This window comes from Stegodyphus dumicola, chromosome X1 (assembly GCF_044657685.1).
Source record: "Stegodyphus dumicola isolate Sdum_Otavi_A_Nest chromosome X1, ASM4465768v1".
Taxonomy (NCBI): domain Eukaryota; kingdom Metazoa; phylum Arthropoda; class Arachnida; order Araneae; family Eresidae; genus Stegodyphus; species Stegodyphus dumicola.
The window spans coordinates 189,311,438-189,331,670 of NC_140780.1; the positions used below are offsets into that span (position 1 = coordinate 189,311,438).

The 20,233-nt window shown below is 29.9% G+C and overlaps 1 protein-coding gene across 2 annotated transcripts in view; it reads left to right on the top strand.

Annotated features, from left to right (window-relative positions):
- Window positions 1-20,233, top strand: part of LOC118187911 (ankyrin repeat and SAM domain-containing protein 1A-like) — a 411,400-nt gene that overhangs the window by 25,039 nt on the left and 366,128 nt on the right. The gene's annotated exons all lie outside the window — the stretch shown is intronic.

A 20,233-nucleotide genomic window follows, 5' to 3' on the forward strand; every position in this document is an offset into this window, starting at 1 on the left:
AAAAGTTAGTTTTTTTTTTAAAATTGGCAACGGGGTCATGGCGTCCTCTAGGGATGAAAAATGAAAATAATCTGTTTAGGAATTGCTCATGGCGTCCTCTACGGACAAAAAAAGAAAATAATTTATTTTAGAAATTTCTTTTTTAAAAAAAAATATATTCTATTATTCAAAATATAGAATTGAACTCTCAAACAAAATATCTCACCAGCTCAGTAGTTTGAAGATTTTAACCACTAAGCAGATGTGATACATTCAGATTCAGGTAAAAAAGCCTATTTAAGAAAATGGAATTTGAATCGACTCATCAATTTATTCTGATACTTTTATCCTTTCTAGTTTTTCATGAAACTTTAAAACTTATTTCTCAGGTTTTCTGTTTCATAATAACATATTCATTTACTGTCATATTTTTTTAATACTTAACGTTTCTAATTTATTTGTAATATTTTATTTAATTTCCACATACTATTTTTTTCATACCTTTCATAAATTTCAGAATACCTGATTTTTAACTTATACGTTATATTTCACAAACGTTCCCGCACGTGCTGTTTATTTGTTACATTACTTAATTTTAGATGCAATTTCACACTTTTTTAACATTATAATGTTCAATATATTCTGAATTTTAACTTCATTTACTTTTTTTAAACCATTCTAGTATTCTATACACACTTTAACTTAGTGGTATGAAATTGTATTTAAAAAGAAACGTTTATTTTTCATGATCTTAGTTCTTTTACTAAATTTTCTACAGAATTTCTAATTTCTTTCACGTGTTTAACAATATCTTCCTTACATTACCGAATATTTTTAAAAAAAACTTAAGTCTATAACTGTTAATTGCTTTTCTTACGTTCATGATTTCCCTTCTGTGTTTATATTTCTTAATTCTAGCTTAACTTATTTTTTATAATGTTTTTATTTCTGTCTCATCACTCGTAATTCCAACATTTTATCCCTTTTTATTCATTTTAACGATATGGATTGTTTTCATTTACTCCATATTCAAATATTTCCTTACAATTTTTATAATACTTGTTTTATTCCTCGATCATAATAGATCATCTACAGGTTTTACTCAGAAATTTCCATTCACAACTTTACAGTTTAATACCATTTATATCTAAATGTATTTCTTTCTCATATAGTTTTATGGTCTTCAAAGTTTCTAACATCATATTTAGTTTTAAATCCCGATTACCTTTAAGTGTGTTGATAATTTTCATTTCTAATTTTACAACCACGTTCAGTGTTTCATCCACACATACCAAAATATTTCTTACATTTTCTGATATTTAGTCTATGTCATATTTCAGTACTTCAAATGAATTTACACTGCTCACACTATTATTTTTTCATGTTTTAGAGACACTAACTATACTAATTTTACTATTTTTCCTGCACTAATTGCATCTATGTCAGCACTCATGATAAACTAGCAATTGTTTTGCATCACATGCATAAAGAAATTCTTAAAACCAACTTTTTCAATATCGTACTCAAATTACTGTTTTCCAGATGGGAATTACCAGTATTCTTTGGTTTTACTCTGTTACATCTTTTTAAATTTTAACATCTTACTTTTAATTCTAACATACATCTTTTAAACAGTTTTTTCTTTTAATGATAGCCTTACCTTATTTGTTCAAATTAATTCTTTCATTCACCTTCTTTACTACCTTTCAGTACCTTCATAATTCACTATGCAAACGCAATGTCTTTCACTGACATTTTGTTTAATAATACCACAAGTTTCCTTAATTGACAAAAAGCGAATTATTTCTCATTTCAAAATAGAACTACTATATTTTTGCACAAACATTACCTTTATCCATTCAAGCCACCCCTTAACCTGTAACTGACATAGCGATAGGAAAGGAGATTCTTATCATATGCTCTTTCGACATTTGAGGTTTCTAGAACTTCTTTGACAAGTATATCAATACCATCAGAAAATATACTTAACACTTTTACCCAGTTTAAAGGCAACATACTGTTATAAGAATGGTTTTAGTTAAATTTATAACACAAATAAACACATTTTGTGCTAAATAGGCATAAACATTTAGATTCAGAATATTTCTTTTTAATCCGATGTAAGACTTGAATTTCATTCATGATACGGATTGTCTCTTGATTTTCTTTTTGTTTACCTTACACTAATAGAAAATTTTTATTTTACAAGTTCAGCTTTTAATGAAATAGAAATAAAAACTACGATACACCTGCTGTTTTTAAGAAAAGGAACTTTGATATATTTCTGGAAATGTAAATGCTTTTAGAGTTTTCTTTCAATAACGTTGATTTTCATTACTTTACTAACTTCAATAATTCTCTTATTAGCTAATATGAATGAAAGAAGATTGTCAAAAATGTGACACAGTATAATTCTTACGAACATATGTACCTTTACCAGCATACAGATATTACCGATTGAAATGAAGAAAGATACAGATATTTTACTCCAATCTACATTAAATTAAAAAAAATATTTAAACTTTCATACATTCCAAAGAATAAACGAAAACTCAATAGATATTGTCATGTTTGTATATATGAGATAAAAGTTTTATGAATGGTATTTAAAGTAATGCTTAGAACTTCATAAAAGCGAACATTCACTATGTTAATACACATATCATCAGTTATTTACATTAATCAATGTAATATTAATCATTACGTGTACTATATGCATATATATTTAAAGTTTAATTGTCTTACAATTGAATAATTAACTATTGAGAGAAAGAGGTTCATATCTTACACTATTTAATTCACATGGAACAAATTTTTCCATCAACCACATTGAACCACGTTTATTAAATTCGCCAAAGCTCTTTTATTTCTGCATTTTCACACTCACGACACATTTTAAATGTAACTATTGATTACCATTTCAAACACCGATATCATAACTCGGTGTAAAACTACATCATAACTCATTTTTTCCCTACTAACTACAATTTTATATATTCAAGAAGTACATCTAAGACATGATCATTTTCTATGTTCTAGCAAATCGATTCAATTGTGAACATACTATTAAGACTTGCGATTTTAGAAGACTTGCATGTATTAACGATGTCAACGTTTCTTCGTTTTTGTAAGATTCGTATCAAACCATGTCGCATTCGAACGTGGTGTAAGAGATCACTTTTTCTTTTAAACACTTGTAAACAATGGATGCAATTTATAAGAAGAGAAGTATCATGCTGTTTCAAAACATCATCATCAGCATATTTCTGTTTCTTTTGACACCAGCAAAATTAAAAAAAAAAAAAAAAGGGTTTGTGAGATTTTCTTCAAATTCTGTTTTACTTGAACAAATGTCCGAACATTCAATACGATGTAAAGATTCATATTGTTTTAAATTCTTATGCTCACTAAATATTTTTTATCACGATTTACTCTTAAAAGTAACTTTATAAGTTTTCATATCCTTTTTACATGAAAAGAACTTGCGATTATTCACTACAAAATTCTAAGACGAGAAGCTTCGCGACTTTTCAAACTACAAACTTAAATTTCTTAGGACATACACTACATCTGATGTTTCTTTCATGAGATTTCAAATATCTCTTCAGATTACTCGTATTCAAGAAACCTTACAAATATATCACATAAGTTCAGCGAATAATCGCTTCATAAACTCTTAAATTTTCAACACGAGTGAATCACTTGAAGCATATACTGCACTGTAAACATACAATACTTAAAAAAATTGTTATAAAAAATAAAAATACATTCATTTCACCAAGAAGCTTTTCTATTTAAATACATTTATTTATTTCCAAAGAACAAGTTTCTGTATTATACATAAAATATACTTAGAATTTTCTTTCATTAGTTAATATCAAATTAACAACAATATCCATTTACTGATATTTGATATACATGTTTGCTTTAAAATTAAAACTAAAATTTCAATATATTTCTATTAAAAAAAACATAAGGAAAAAAAAAATACTCATAACATCAACCAAAGACAGAAATTTAAATAGAATAGCTGTACTTATATTAGTGCATTTTTATAATCTTCATAACATTTCGATTCAAAAAACCTATTACAAAATAAATGAAACATTTTTTTCTGCCTTAAAGAATCTCTTATATTTTTAAAATTAATACATAAAAATATATCTTCACTAATATATTTAATTCTATCCTCAACACTTATTTATAAAGCAATCATGTCTTGTTTGTGAAGGATGATTTACAATGCAACCTTCGCATTTATATAGCTTTTTTATCACTGAATTTAATTCAGTTTTGATAGAGTTTATGAGTTCTTTAAAAAGTTCATCATCATCACTTACCATATCCGAACAATTGTTTTTACATTTGATTTGCAACGGTAAAATAATTTCAAAAATACTTTTATATAAAGTATTAGATACATCAGGAATAATTTCTTTCAATTTTTTTAAAATATCACAGTTTACTTTTAGGTATGTAGGTTTTAGTTTAAAAGAATTTTCATCTTGTTTAAAAACTTGTTGAAAAATACACTCACCTTCTTTGTTGAAAACTACCAACTCATTATTGCAAATGATGCTGGCACTCGTATAGACAAGATTAAATTCATATATTTTTGAGGAAAATTCTTGCCATGTTGCAGGAGTTATAACAACACCGCGTGTAGTAGGGTATAATATTTTACTTTGTTCCACACATTCACGTAGATGAATGTTCATTCTGTTTTCAAACTGATTTATGGACACAAAATATCCCCAACCAAGAGTCCACTGTGCAATCAACTTCGAACTTTCTTTTTTCTGTTCTCGATTATTCGGCATGAAGATATTTTCAGGAACAGATTTCGTATAGTGGGAAAACCAATCATCCTCTGGAAGTTCATCCTCATTATCTTCCAAGCGTCGTTTTTTAATTTTCGAAATTTTTATGTTTCGGAATGTGATACTAATTCTAGGATCTTTAACGTCAGGTTGAGAGGGTATTCCGTGCATCCAAAATTGATTCGTTGGGGGTTTCATTACAAGGAGAGTTCCATGAGTTAAGTCCACGCTTCGAGATGTGAAATTTCACCTGGTAAATACCATTTGACGTTTTGCACCTAAACTGATGATAGGTATATCACTTTCAGGTTCGAGACAAGTTTCATTGTCTTTATGCGTTGAAATTTTCGCCACTCCGTCAGGATAATAGTTCAATAAAGCAAAATTATATTTTTTGCCAGTTATCGTTTCAACATAATCTTTTACATTTAGAAGAGTTTGAGTCCATGGTTCTGCACAAATGCTCTTTCCAGAGAATTCGTAACTAAGTCCTTCATCACCAAAACCGAGTACTTTTCTTCGTGGAACATACTGAGTCCCATTAATTTCAAAACTAATATTTTTAAAAGCATAATTTGATAGTTCATCTAGCAAAATATCAGCTTCATTTCGTGAATAAAATTCTTCGTATAATTCCACATTTAACTCTGTATCACATATATTCCTCATATTCGCTTTTGAATCTAACGACAATTCTGAATGATATAGAAATATGTAGCATTCTTAAATAGCAAAAATTATCTAAAACATGCATTAACGAAATGATTTCATGAACACTTATCGTAATACATTCTTGTCATGTCTTGTTTGTGAAGCCAGTCTTTCCGGCATCATATGTGTAAAAATAATCATGATAGTGGGAAAGAGTTATAGTGTCCTAATGTTGTTATTCTGAACCTCGATATTACATATATGCATAAGGAGAATCTTAAAAGCATCATCCACTTATCATGATAGAGTAATGGAAAATTTCTAAAACTCTGATAATCATACGCAAAAGAATGTATTATCTTAAGGTTGTTGTTGCTATTCCAAGTTTGACAATACATACAGAAGTATGTAGTACAGAAGTATGAAGGAAGACCCTTGATAAGCGCTGCACGTTATCATGATAAGGTGAAGTTTACAGCGCTTATCAAGGATCTTCCTTCACTTCTGTATGTACTGTCAAATTTGGAATAGCAACAATAACCTTAAGATGATAATACATTCTTTCGCGTATGATTATCAGAGTTTTAGAAATTTTCCATTACTCTATCATGATAAGTGGATGATGCTTTTAAGATTCTCCTTATGCATATATGTAATATTGAGGTTCAGAATAACAACATTAGCACACTATAACTCTCTCCCACTATCATGATTATTTTTACACATATGATGCCGGAAAGACTGGCTTCACAAACAAGACATGACAAGAATGTATTACGATAAGTGTTGATGAAATCATTTCGTTAATGCATGTTTTAGATAATTTTTGCTATTTAAGAATGCTACATATTTCTATATCATTCAGAATTGTCGTTAGATTCAAAAGCGAATATGAGGAATATATGTGATACAGAGTTAAATGTGGAATTATACGAAGAATTTTATTCACGAAATGAAGCTGATATTTTGCTAGATGAACTATCAAATTATGCTTTTAAAAATATTAGTTTTGAAATTAATGGGACTCAGTATGTTCCACGAAGAAAAGTACTCGGTTTTTGTGATGAAGGACTTAGTTACGAATTCTCTGGAAAGAGCATTTGTGCAGAACCATGGACTCAAACTCTTCTAAATGTAAAAGATTATGTTGAAACGATAACTGGCAAAAAATATAATTTTGCTTTATTGAACTATTATCCTGACGGAGTGGCGAAAATTTCAACGCATAAAGACAATGAAACTTGTCTCGAACCTGAAAGTGATATACCTATCATCAGTTTAAGTGCAAAACGTCAAATGGTATTTACCAGGCGAAATTTCACATCTCGAAGCGTGGACTTAACTCATGGAACTCTCCTTGTAATGAAACCCCCAACGAATCAATTTTGGATGCACGGAATACCCTCTCAACCTGACGTTAAAGATCCTAGAATTAGTATCACATTCCGAAACATAAAAATTTCGAAAATTAAAAAACGACGCTTGGAAGATAATGAGGATGAACTTCCAGAGGATGACTGGTTTGCCCACTATATGAAGTCTGTTCCTGAAAATATCTTCATGCCGAATAATCGAGAACAGAAAAAAGAAAGTTCGAAGTTGATTGCATAGTGGACTCTTGGTTGGGGATATTTTGTGTCCATAAATCAGTTTGAAAACAGAATGAACATTCATCTGCGTGAATGTGTGGAACAAAATAAAATATTATACCCTACTACACGCGGTGTTGTTATAACTCCTGCAACATGGCAAGAATTTTCCTCAAAAATATATGAATTTAATCTTGTCTATACGAGTGCCAGCATCATTTACAATAATGAGTTGGTAGTTTTCAACAAAGAAGGTGAGTGTATTTTTCAACAAGTTTTTAAACAAGATGAAAATTCTTTTAAACTATAACCTACATACCTAAAAGTAAACTGTGATATTTTAAAAAAATTGAAAGAAATTATTCCTGATGTATCTAATACTTTATATAAAAGTATTTTTGAAATTATTTTACCGTTGCAAATCAAATGTAAAAACAATTGTTCGGATATGGTAAGTGATGATGATGAACTTTTTAAAGAACTCATAAACTCTATCAAAGCTGAATTAAATTCAGTGATAAAAAAGCTATATAAATGCGAAGGTTGCATTGTAAATCATCCTTCACAAACAAGACATGATTGCTTTATAATAAGTGTTGAGGATAGAATTAAATATATTAGTGAAGATATATTTTTATGTATTAATTTTAAAAATATAAGAGATTCTTTAAGGCAGAAAAAAATGTTTCATTTATTTTGTAATAGGTTTTTTTGAATCGAAATGTTATGAAGATTATAAAAATGCACTAATATAAGTACAGCTATTCTATTTAAATTTGTGTCTTTGGTTGATGTTATGAGTATTTTTTTTTCCTTATGTTTTTTTTAATAGAAATATATTGAAATTTTAGTTTTAATTTTAAAGCAAACATGTATATCAAATATCAGTAAATGTATATTGTTGTTAATTTGATATTAACTAATGAAAGAAAATTCTAAGTATATTTTATGTATAATACAGAAACTTGTTCTTTGGAAATAAATAAATGTATTTAAATAGAAAAGCTTCTTGGTGAAATGAATGTATTTTTATTTTTTATAACAATTTTTTTAAGTATTGTATGTTTACAGTGCAGTATATGCTTCAAGTGATTCACTCGTGTTGAAAATTTAAGAGTTTATGAAGCGATTATTCGCTGAACTTATGTGATATATTTGTAAGGTTTCTTGAATACGAGTAATCTGAAGAGATATTTGAAATCTCATGAAAGAAACATCAGATGTAGTGTATGTCCTAAGAAATTTAAGTTTGTAGTTTGAAAAGTCGCGAAGCTTCTCGTCTTAGAATTTTGTAGTGAATAATCGCAAGTTCTTTTCATGTAAAAAGGATATGAAAACTTATAAAGTTACTTTTAAGAGTAAATCGTGATAAAAAATATTTAGTGAGCATAAGAATTTAAAACAATATGAATCTTTACATCGTATTGAATGTTCGGACATTTGTTCAAGTAAAACAGAATTTGAAGAAAATCTCACAAATCTTTTTTTTTTTTTTTTTAATTTTGCTGGTGTCAAAAGAAACAGAAATATGCTGATGATGATGTTTTGAAACAGCATGATACTTCTCTTCTTATAAATTGCATCCATTGTTTACAAGTGTTTAAAAGAAAAAGTGATCTCTTACACCACGTTCGAATGCGACATGGTTTGATACGAATCTTACAAAAACGAAGAAACGTTGACATCGTTAATACATGCAAGTCTTCTAAAATCGCAAGTCTTAATAGTATGTTCACAATTGAATCGATTTGCTAGAACATAGAAAATGATCATGTCTTAGATGTACTTCTTGAATATATAAAATTGTAGTTAGTAGGGAAAAAATGAGTTATGATGTAGTTTTACACCGAGTTATGATATCGGTGTTTGAAATGGTAATCAATAGTTACATTTAAAATGTGTCGTGAGTGTGAAAATGCAGAAATAAAAGAGCTTTGGCGAATTTAATAAACGTGGTTCAATGTGGTTGATGGAAAAATTTGTTCCATGTGAATTAAATAGTGTAAGATATGAACCTCTTTCTCTCAATAGTTAATTATTCAATTGTAAGACAATTAAACTTTAAATATATATGCATATAGTACACGTAATGATTAATATTACATTGATTAATGTAAATAACTGATGATATGTGTATTAACATAGTGAATGTTCGCTTTTATGAAGTTCTAAGCATTACTTTAAATACCATTCATAAAACTTTTATCTCATATATACAAACATGACAATATCTATTGAGTTTTCGTTTATTCTTTGGAATGTATGAAAGTTTAAATATTTTTTTTAATTTAATGTAGATTGGAGTAAAATATCTGTATCTTTCTTCATTTCAATCGGTAATATCTGTATGCTGGTAAAGGTACATATGTTCGTAAGAATTATACTGTGTCACATTTTTGACAATCTTCTTTCATTCATATTAGCTAATAAGAGAATTATTGAAGTTAGTAAAGTAATGAAAATCAACGTTATTGAAAGAAAACTCTAAAAGCATTTACATTTCCAGAAATATATCAAAGTTCCTTTTCTTAAAAACAGCAGGTGTATCGTAGTTTTTATTTCTATTTCATTAAAAGCTGAACTTGTAAAATAAAAATTTTCTATTAGTGTAAGGTAAACAAAAAGAAAATCAAGAGACAATCCGTATCATGAATGAAATTCAAGTCTTACATCGGATTAAAAAGAAATATTCTGAATCTAAATGTTTATGCCTATTTAGCACAAAATGTGTTTATTTGTGTTATAAATTTAACTAAAACCATTCTTATAACAGTATGTTGCCTTTAAACTGGGTAAAAGTGTTAAGTATATTTTCTGATGGTATTGATATACTTGTCAAAGAAGTTCTAGAAACCTCAAATGTCGAAAGAGCATATGATAAGAATCTCCTTTCCTATCGCTATGTCAGTTACAGGTTAAGGGGTGGCTTGAATGGATAAAGGTAATGTTTGTGCAAAAATATAGTAGTTCTATTTTGAAATGAGAAATAATTCGCTTTTTGTCAATTAAGGAAACTTGTGGTATTATTAAACAAAATGTCAGTGAAAGACATTGCGTTTGCATAGTGAATTATGAAGGTACTGAAAGGTAGTAAAGAAGGTGAATGAAAGAATTAATTTGAACAAATAAGGTAAGGCTATCATTAAAAGAAAAAACTGTTTAAAAGATGTATGTTAGAATTAAAAGTAAGATGTTAAAATTTAAAAAGATGTAACAGAGTAAAACCAAAGAATACTGGTAATTCCCATCTGGAAAACAGTAATTTGAGTACGATATTGAAAAAGTTGGTTTTAAGAATTTCTTTATGCATGTGATGCAAAACAATTGCTAGTTTATCATGAGTGCTGACATAGATGCAATTAGTGCAGGAAAAATAGTAAAATTAGTATAGTTAGTGTCTCTAAAACATGAAAAAATAATAGTGTGAGCAGTGTAAATTCATTTGAAGTACTGAAATATGACATAGACTAAATATCAGAAAATGTAAGAAATATTTTGGTATGTGTGGATGAAACACTGAACGTGGTTGTAAAATTAGAAATGAAAATTATCAACACACTTAAAGGTAATCGGGATTTAAAACTAAATATGATGTTAGAAACTTTGAAGACCATAAAACTATATGAGAAAGAAATACATTTAGATATAAATGGTATTAAACTGTAAAGTTGTGAATGGAAATTTCTGAGTAAAACCTGTAGATGATCTATTATGATCGAGGAATAAAACAAGTATTATAAAAATTGTAAGGAAATATTTGAATATGGAGTAAATGAAAACAATCCATATCGTTAAAATGAATAAAAAGGGATAAAATGTTGGAATTACGAGTGATGAGACAGAAATAAAAACATTATAAAAAATAAGTTAAGCTAGAATTAAGAAATATAAACACAGAAGGGAAATCATGAACGTAAGAAAAGCAATTAACAGTTATAGACTTAAGTTTTTTTTAAAAATATTCGGTAATGTAAGGAAGATATTGTTAAACACGTGAAAGAAATTAGAAATTCTGTAGAAAATTTAGTAAAAGAACTAAGATCATGAAAAATAAACGTTTCTTTTTAAATACAATTTCATACCACTAAGTTAAAGTGTGTATAGAATACTAGAATGGTTTAAAAAAAGTAAATGAAGTTAAAATTCAGAATATATTGAACATTATAATGTTAAAAAAGTGTGAAATTGCATCTAAAATTAAGTAATGTAACAAATAAACAGCACGTGCGGGAACGTTTGTGAAATATAACGTATAAGTTAAAAATCAGGTATTCTGAAATTTATGAAAGGTATGAAAAAAATAGTATGTGGAAATTAAATAAAATATTACAAATAAATTAGAAACGTTAAGTATTAAAAAAATATGACAGTAAATGAATATGTTATTATGAAACAGAAAACCTGAGAAATAAGTTTTAAAGTTTCATGAAAAACTAGAAAGGATAAAAGTATCAGAATAAATTGATGAGTCGATTCAAATTCCATTTTCTTAAATAGGCTTTTTTACCTGAATCTGAATGTATCACATCTGCTTAGTGGTTAAAATCTTCAAACTACTGAGCTGGTGAGATATTTTGTTTGAGAGTTCAATTCTATATTTTGAATAATAGAATATATTTTTTTTAAAAAAAGAAATTTCTAAAATAAATTATTTTCTTTTTTTGTCCGTAGAGGACGCCATGAGCAATTCCTAAACAGATTATTTTCATTTTTCATCCCTAGAGGATGCCATGACCCCGTTGCCAATTTAAAAAAAAACTAACTTTTAATGAAAAGCAGGAGGTCTACAACTCAATCAGCAGTCTACGAACACCTCAACTTCACTCGTGACCACGCCTCCTAGTGTGATGACGTTCCCTTTGGCCCCGCCTTCTGTGTGACGTCATTGGCCACGCCCACACCGCGCACCGCGTGTCGGTGAACCCGCATTTTCTATCTACTGACGCTGCCGACGGGTTCACCGGGCGCAGACGAAACTCCATTTTGGCCAGTGCTGTTGAAGTAAATCCACTTTTATCACAAGTGACGATCCGGTCCAGAATTTTGTTCTTGCTTTCATATTCGAACAGATTAGTGCAGGGCGGTCCTTATCTGCTTGAGTCAGCTCATGCGGTACCCAGCGATTGAACTTGTACGTCAAGTTTGTGCGATGTATAGCGCGACTAATGGACATGGCACTGACATCTAACTCCTTAACAAACTTTCGAGTGTTTGCATACTGGTCTTCTTCCACAAGTTCTTGCAGGCGGGCGTCATAAACCATAGGAAGCCAGCCATAGCGCTCTGCTTCTTGAATGTCATAGTCCTTGCTTTTGAACTTTCGGTTCCAACCCTGCTAAAAATGCCCTGTAGAAACCCATAAAATTTTCCTACGGGTACCCGCAGAGCTGTACGGGTACCCATAGGCCAAATCCCCGTAAAAACCCATAAAAAGAAACCCGTATGATTGTACGGGTACCCGTAGGCCAAATACCCGTAAAAACCCATAAAAAGAAACCTGTACAGTTGTACAGGCTAAATACCCGTAAAAACCTGTAGGCCAAATACCCGTAAAAACCCATAAAATGAAACCCGTACGGTTGTACGGGTACCCATAGGCCAAATACCCATAAAAACCCATAGAAAGAAACCTGCATGGCTGTACGGGTACTTGTAGGCCAAATACCTGTAAACAGAAACCTGTACAATTGTACGGATACGAGTAGGCCAAATCTCTGTAGAAACCTGTAGAACTGTAGGCACTATAAACAAAATCCCAGTAAAAACCCATAGCCAAAAATCAGAACTTTATATGCATATCCATTGGCCAAATTTCCACGGGTATTCATATACACAATCCCTATAAAAAACAATACACAAAAATAGAACTGTAAATCAAATTTCCATAAAAACATAAACCAGCAGAAGTACATAATTAGCACTGAAATGTACAGAACTAAATGGCTGAGAAAGCATGTGAAGTAATTTTAAATAAAATTCAATGCAAATAAAAATTTTTAAATATCTAGAAGCCTACGAGCCCCTGTCCTTAATGCACGTCAATATCTATAAACATATTACAAAATATTTGTATAAATTCTCTTTACAAAATTTTAAACTACCTTTATATAATTTTGAAAATAAAATGAAGAGAAAGATAATAACCAAAGTCATGATTCACAACCATCGAATGATATATGTACATATATGTAAGAAAAATAAGGAATAAGCGAAAGATTAAATTAGCAACATAAAATTAATTTTCCTTCTCTATTCTAAAAACAGTAATCTTTCTGCACTGCATCACTTCGAGATTAATTCATGTCATATGACTCTTACATAATTTGATGTTGTAAAAGGAACTAAAACTCAAACAGCCAATAGTAATTTTATAGCAGTATTAACTATCAAATACAAGTAAAAATGCATCGAGAACCAAAATTGACTCTGTCTGAATTAAGATTTCACCCTTAACATAACGTATTTGCTTTTTACGCTTTGGCCTAGCTGGATTGCAGTCTGTCTGCTCCTTGTTTCTTACCACACATTTATCAAAAATGTTAATTTTTGGAATAGGCATAAATAATGTGCCAACTTGTTTGTGGCTGCAACATATTTGCTGAAAGATAAGTTGAATTAAATCTACCTCAGAAGTCAAACAACAAAAATCAGCGTTAATTTACAAAATTTTCACAGGACTAGTTTCGATGGTTTTACCGAACCATCATCTTCAGCTGCAAAACCGCAAATGATTGCGGTTTTGCAGCTGAAGATGATGGTTCGGTAAAACCATCGAAACTAGTCCTGTGAAAATTTTGTAAATTAACGCTGATTTTTGTTGTTTGACTTCTGAATTAGTATTTATTCGGCGTGTTATTGTGTCTTAATTAAATCTACCTCGACTGCCAAATTTCTTATTCATTGTGGATTGGAGTTTCAACATCCCTAAGCCGTCAAAATTCTTGCTGTTCATTACGGATTCAGCTGCTTGTATTCGACTACAGAATCTATTACATGTGTATATATATATCATTTCATTTGATGGTCGCGAATCATTACTTTGACTGTATATATATTATTGATTTCATTATAAATATATACATAGAGTATCTCACTGCATATATTTGTATTTCAGTTCTTTAATTGGGAAATTAAACAATTGTATTTAATCACATCAGCTTGTTTAACAATTTGATACCTAATGAGAAATGTATTGCCAAAGGATGGTACTTTCTAGCATCTGCTTAAATTTTAAGTTACCTACAATGCACTAAACCAAATTAAAAAACAAATTTAGAAGAAACCCAAATTTTCAGGATAAGAAACATTATTAACAAGCAAGCAAAAAGAATACAGGACTTGCAAATTAGAAACTTAACATAGAGTTCAAATTTAGCATACTTGCTATCCCCTTAAAGCTCGCTTACCAATGATAGTAACACCCTACAGTTTATTATGACACGCATACACATAGATGTTTTGCGTGGAAGAAAGGATGAATCCTAGAATATAATGTAGTGAAGAAATAATAATGGCTAATCTTTGGAATATGGTAACAGGTAGTTTGGCGACATTTTGGTAAGGCGATAAAGGTTACTAGCTAGGACTTTAGCAGTGTACATGGATAAAGTCAAGAGTGTGCGCAATGCCATTTTTGTGCAATTCTGGGATGTTTTTTTAAGTGAAAATAGGTCGACGTGTACATGGATGATACCGTGTATGGGCAATTCTTAAAAACGCGGCAAGCAGTTTGCGATTCTGCGCTGTCTCCGAATTTCGCACCCAATCTTCATCATGATTAAGCATTTTTGTTCCATAAAAGTTCTAGTATAAAAGTAATTTGGCTAGCAGATTGTTGGAAAAAATTTTGAGTTAAAAAAAAAAAAAAAAAAAAATGCCTTTACTTCGTGAAAACAAAATGGCGTCCAAAACAAAACTAGCAGGTTGCTGTAGCAGGGTTGGTCGCCAAATTTTCGCCAAGTTACCATAATCCAAAGATTAACCTAAATAATATACAAACACTGTGTCGACCCCTTATTACAATACTTTGAATGTTACCTGTATCTCTCAAAAAATAAATGAAACATGAAGATAACATATAATAAACTTAATAATACCCAAAATACAATAAATTATATTGTAACAAAACGAATTTTAAAAAATTTACAAGTCTCAACAAATACCAATTCTCAACGCACAGTTCGGGAATTAAGGAAATATCTCATAGCGTATAATGTTTTATTCCGTATCTCACTTTTAGTGCTATACAATCTTCCACAGATTTTATATAAATAAAATCTATAATATAATGAGTATTTATACTATATGTAGTTCTTGATGTAAAAAAGATCAACTTTCGTACTGTAAAAATTCCATCTATGTGAATAAGTATGAATATACTCATATACACATAATTATACTAAATAACTAATTTAATGAAACTAAATTCCTATAGAAAAATGGGGAAAGTGTAGAATCGCGCACTGCTTGGCGTGTTTTTAAGAATTGCACATACTCGGTATCCATGTACACATCGATGTATTTTCACTTAAAAAAACATCCCAGAATTGCACAAAAATGTCATTGCTTACTCCTTTGACTTTATCCAGGTACACATCGACCTATTTTCACTTAAAAAGTCAAAAGAAAATTGACAAAAATCCAATTCTTTTTACTTTAGTAAAAAGTACCAAATAAATAAGTAGGTGATTATGCACTTTACCCGAAAAAATATATAAAAATACCATTTACCTATATATATTAATAATTTATTATTACACAAGGTTTTTCATATATCATCTCATAGGAGCATAAATTTAATTAAAGCGATGCATTATTGGAATAAATTTAGTCAGTGTTTTAGGTGTGAGTTATTTAGATTTCTATTGTAGAAAGAATACTTTAGAAAATGTATAGAAATATTATTTTGAACCATAAAAATTCTAAAGAGTAAAATTTAAAGTACTGAAAAGGTAGCTAACGTTTTTGACAGTATTATATAACATAAAAATACCTCATGCTGAGCATTTTCTGAAATTACAATGCCAAATGAAATTTATATAGTGCAGTATTTAGCAATAATAACTTTTTGTAAACAAATGTAGCTATATTCGCTTAATTGTAATGACAGTAATTTTAACTGCATTTGTATAAGGCTGTACAGAAGATTTATTTATATGGGTTTTCATCCGCAGAGAGCAACCGGATTCTCTGTGGAAGTGCTTCCAAAAATAATGTTTAAATATTAATCTAACTATACTTGAAAGCAATGCTATAACAGTGCCCTTATAAGACTCATGATCCGAAAAGCTTTGGTTGTAATTTTCTCGTAAAAACTTTCAATTACCTCTGCAAAATTCATACCCATGTAAAAATTACTACACCGAAGTCAATTGATTATACAGCAAAACGTTCCTAAAACAATCAACTCCACAATTCAAGATAATGGCAGTTTCCTGTAGCCTGACAAAACTATGAGTGATTTTTTTTTTAAGTCCTGTTATTTAATTATTGTCCTGACAAATGTGCCATTATCAGAGGTGGTCATTTAAGAAAATAATCACTATGAGGTTTCAACTTAATGTAATTTTTTTCAAATAAATAATTCACTTTTTATACTCCCAAAACTAGTACATTTAATATTACATAAATCTTATTCACAAATCTATTTCTATTTCAAAAGCAATTTATGAAAAACGCATTTTAAATTTTCTTCATCAAACAAATAATAATGAAAATTAAAGTATGCATAAAAATGATTATATTTGTTTTAACAAAATAGCACAAAATATTTATTGTAAAAATGTGGTTCTAGTCTCATACTTGTAAAGAAAAATATACCAAAAAGAAAAAACAATGTAAGCTACTATGATCATCTAAATTTTCACATAATTTTAGTAGTGGAAAAACGATTCCTTAAGCTTGTATGTCTTGTCTACCCCATTCAATAAGTAATAAACACATTAAATATTTCAATGTTTATTTCATTAATAAAACTTACCTTTTTTGCTCGCGAAATATAATTAGTACATTTTTTAAAACGTAAAAAAGTATTCTTTTTGCTAGGCCACATCACATTAGTCGAAAAATTGAAAATTGAATCATTCAAGATCATTTTTAAGTAAGGTATGCTCAAATTTATTAGTACATAATATTCAAATGATAAAGCATTTACATGAACAAGCTTTAAAAAAGTATTTCTAAACTGTAATCAAAAAAAAAAAAAAAAATTTTTTTTCAAAATAAAATTTCAGTAGAATGCAAAAACTATATTTCTGCATCTGATCACTGTACCAAATTATCAAGTCTGAAATTATCACTTTTCAGTCTTTAAGCACATTGTTTTTCAGGATAAAAGTAAAGATGGAAAATCAATTACACGCTCAGAAACTCCATTTCACAACTAGTCAGTTATCAGCAACGTTTTCTCAAACATTAGACACGATTACACGTGCATGGCTTTAGTGGTATATTCATAGTCAGTGCTGGTATTTTATTATTTATTATTAATTTCTAAACAGTAAAACATAGTAAAATTTGTAATACAGTAAAGCATAGTAAATAATATATTGTATTACTACAACCACGAAGAAAATAACACCACCATCGCACAACTATAACTAGGGCGGCGCCATATTGCTTGTTTGGGAAACTTCTGAGAGTGGAGGAGGGAGGGGAAATTTTTTTCTTCACGTGAGCGTTAACAGAGAGAAAAGTTTTGCGATTGTGAATGAACTTGTTCGCGTTAAAGAGATGTTGGTTGATACCGGTGTTTATTTGTAATATCAGAAATGTAAGTGCTTATGTGTGTGTATTCAGAGAACCAACTCGTAGCAAAAACCACCTCCCTAAGACGACCGCCTCTGAAAGAAACCAGTATTTCTGAAAACATAAGTATACTTTGGCATTGAATATTCCCTCTGTAAGGCGACCATTCACAAAGAAAATTCTGCTAGTGTGGCTGGTCGCCTTAGAGAGATTCATTCCGTAGATGCAATCTCCCTAAGACGACCACCTCTAAAAGATAACCGTATCTCTGAGAACGTGAGTATATATTGGTATTGAGCATCACCTCTCTAAGGCGACCACTTTCAAAGATGAATTTTTATTTGCGGCTGATCGCCTTAGAGAGACCTCGTTGTGTGTAGTGTATATGATTACTGTTATTGTTTCCGAAAAACAATTTTTAAATCAATTTTTAAATTAAGCTAGGAGATCACTGAAATGTCGATTACATGGTAGAAGATGACAGGAACTTTTGAAGAATTACAAATAATCCAAATCTGTTTTTATTACTTGTTGTTTACTCTGTGGTATGGCATAGCATAATGGGGGCAATCTGCAGCACCACACAGTTTTCATTATGACTCATTATATTTTTAATAATAGAAGCAGCCAAGCAAGAGACGGTCTTCAGCTAGTAAGCGTAGGCAGAAAAAAAAAGAGTGAATGTATCGCGGCCGGAGTACTTACAGTTTCAGAGCGCTTTGTTTTAATCCTTCACAGCTACTTAGTAAGTTTTCGCATTGCGGTTACCACAGGAAAAATGCAGTTGCCTTGAAGGTGTTGTACCTTAATTGAAAATTAGGAATTTAGGTGTTTATTGCCAGTCGTTTTTTAAATTTTATATTTTACGTATATAATATACATAAGAATGTATAAAAAAACTAGTAAATAACTAACGAATATCGGTGAATAAATTTAGGGAAAAATTTTTTCCTCAAGTTGTTATACCTTATTTACTCGAAAACTAGCCCTTTATTTCTATATTTTTGTTCTAAAATTTGGCAGCGTCTTATAATCGGATATTTTTATGAATGAAATTTCAAAATATGAGTGTGAGGAAGAAGTTTAATTATCACATGATTTAATAATTACAGTGCTTAAATACTATATAAATGACACAGGTAATTATTGTGTATAACTAAACAGCATAACTGCCACTAATTATAATAGCCATGCTTAATTGAGAAATTTCAGTTAAGGCCTGCATCCACTATTCTGCATCCACTGATATGTCTGAAAACAAATAAAACATAATGCATCATTAATTTTTCCTAATCTTTCATTGCATATGCCATAGTAAAATATTGTATTTAATTTTAAGTAGCTTGTCTTTCATTCTAATCAGAGCCATCACTAATCATAATTTCATCCAATATTCACCGACATTTATATTTCTTAACATTTATATTAAGATGTAAGAGGTGCCTTGTAAATACAGTATTTTTTTTTTTTTTAACTGATCTCTCAAAGAAAGAGGAAAAAAATGGCAAACTTTCCAAACTTTGAAATTAAGTATCTTAGTCAATTTTTATTGTAAGAGGATTAAGCATTTTGTACTTTATTTTATAGAATAAGTTTTTAAAAATGAGCATAAGCTTTTATAATCTGTACGGATTGTACGCGAGATTTTGTAATTTGTGTAAAATTGATCTTTTAAATTTAAAAATTCCAAAATGCGAACATTTGCGTTAAACACTTTTGTAACTGGAAGGATATGTTTACGATGAACGGTTGCGACAACAAAGGACGTATAAGGACTTTAATGACATGGTGTATATCTTAATTTTGAAGGGGCTAGAGGGTTAGTACAGGTTGGTTACGTCGTGAACAAGTGCAAGGGGAGATTCAAAAAAGGCTTAGATACTAACAGAATGAAAGCGGTTTAGCTTGATGGCTATTATGGCAGACCACACTAGGGCTATTTGCCTAAGGGGAGAGATGCCTTCATGAGGAATTTTCTAAGGGAAACTGGCTCGTATCCAAATTGCCACATGGGGGAAAACACGGAAACACCCATGCAGCCAGCCCGTTCTTCTGCAGTCGCACCCAAGTAGGAACTCCCAGTGTTCAGTGATTTTACTTCTTGGCCCTTCAAAAAAAAAAAAAAAAAAAAAAAAAAAAAATGAGAGTCAGTGAAGGATTTTTAAAACTATGGTGATGTTTCTATCAAAGATTTATTTGAGAATAAAACTGTTTAGTCTGAGGTGGGAACCTGTTGAATCGGTGCTGAACTGCTTCGACTGTGTTTCTAGGCATAAAAATAGAAAATTAAATGCTGATTATATGTATCATTTAGTGTGCCGAGTTTGTGATAAAACATTGTTTTTTGCTTACTAGGTTTATTTTAATAACCGATCTTTAATAATTTCCGTATTATCCGAAGTCCCGGTTACCAGTACATTGTTCAGTTTCATTCATAGTGGAAATCAG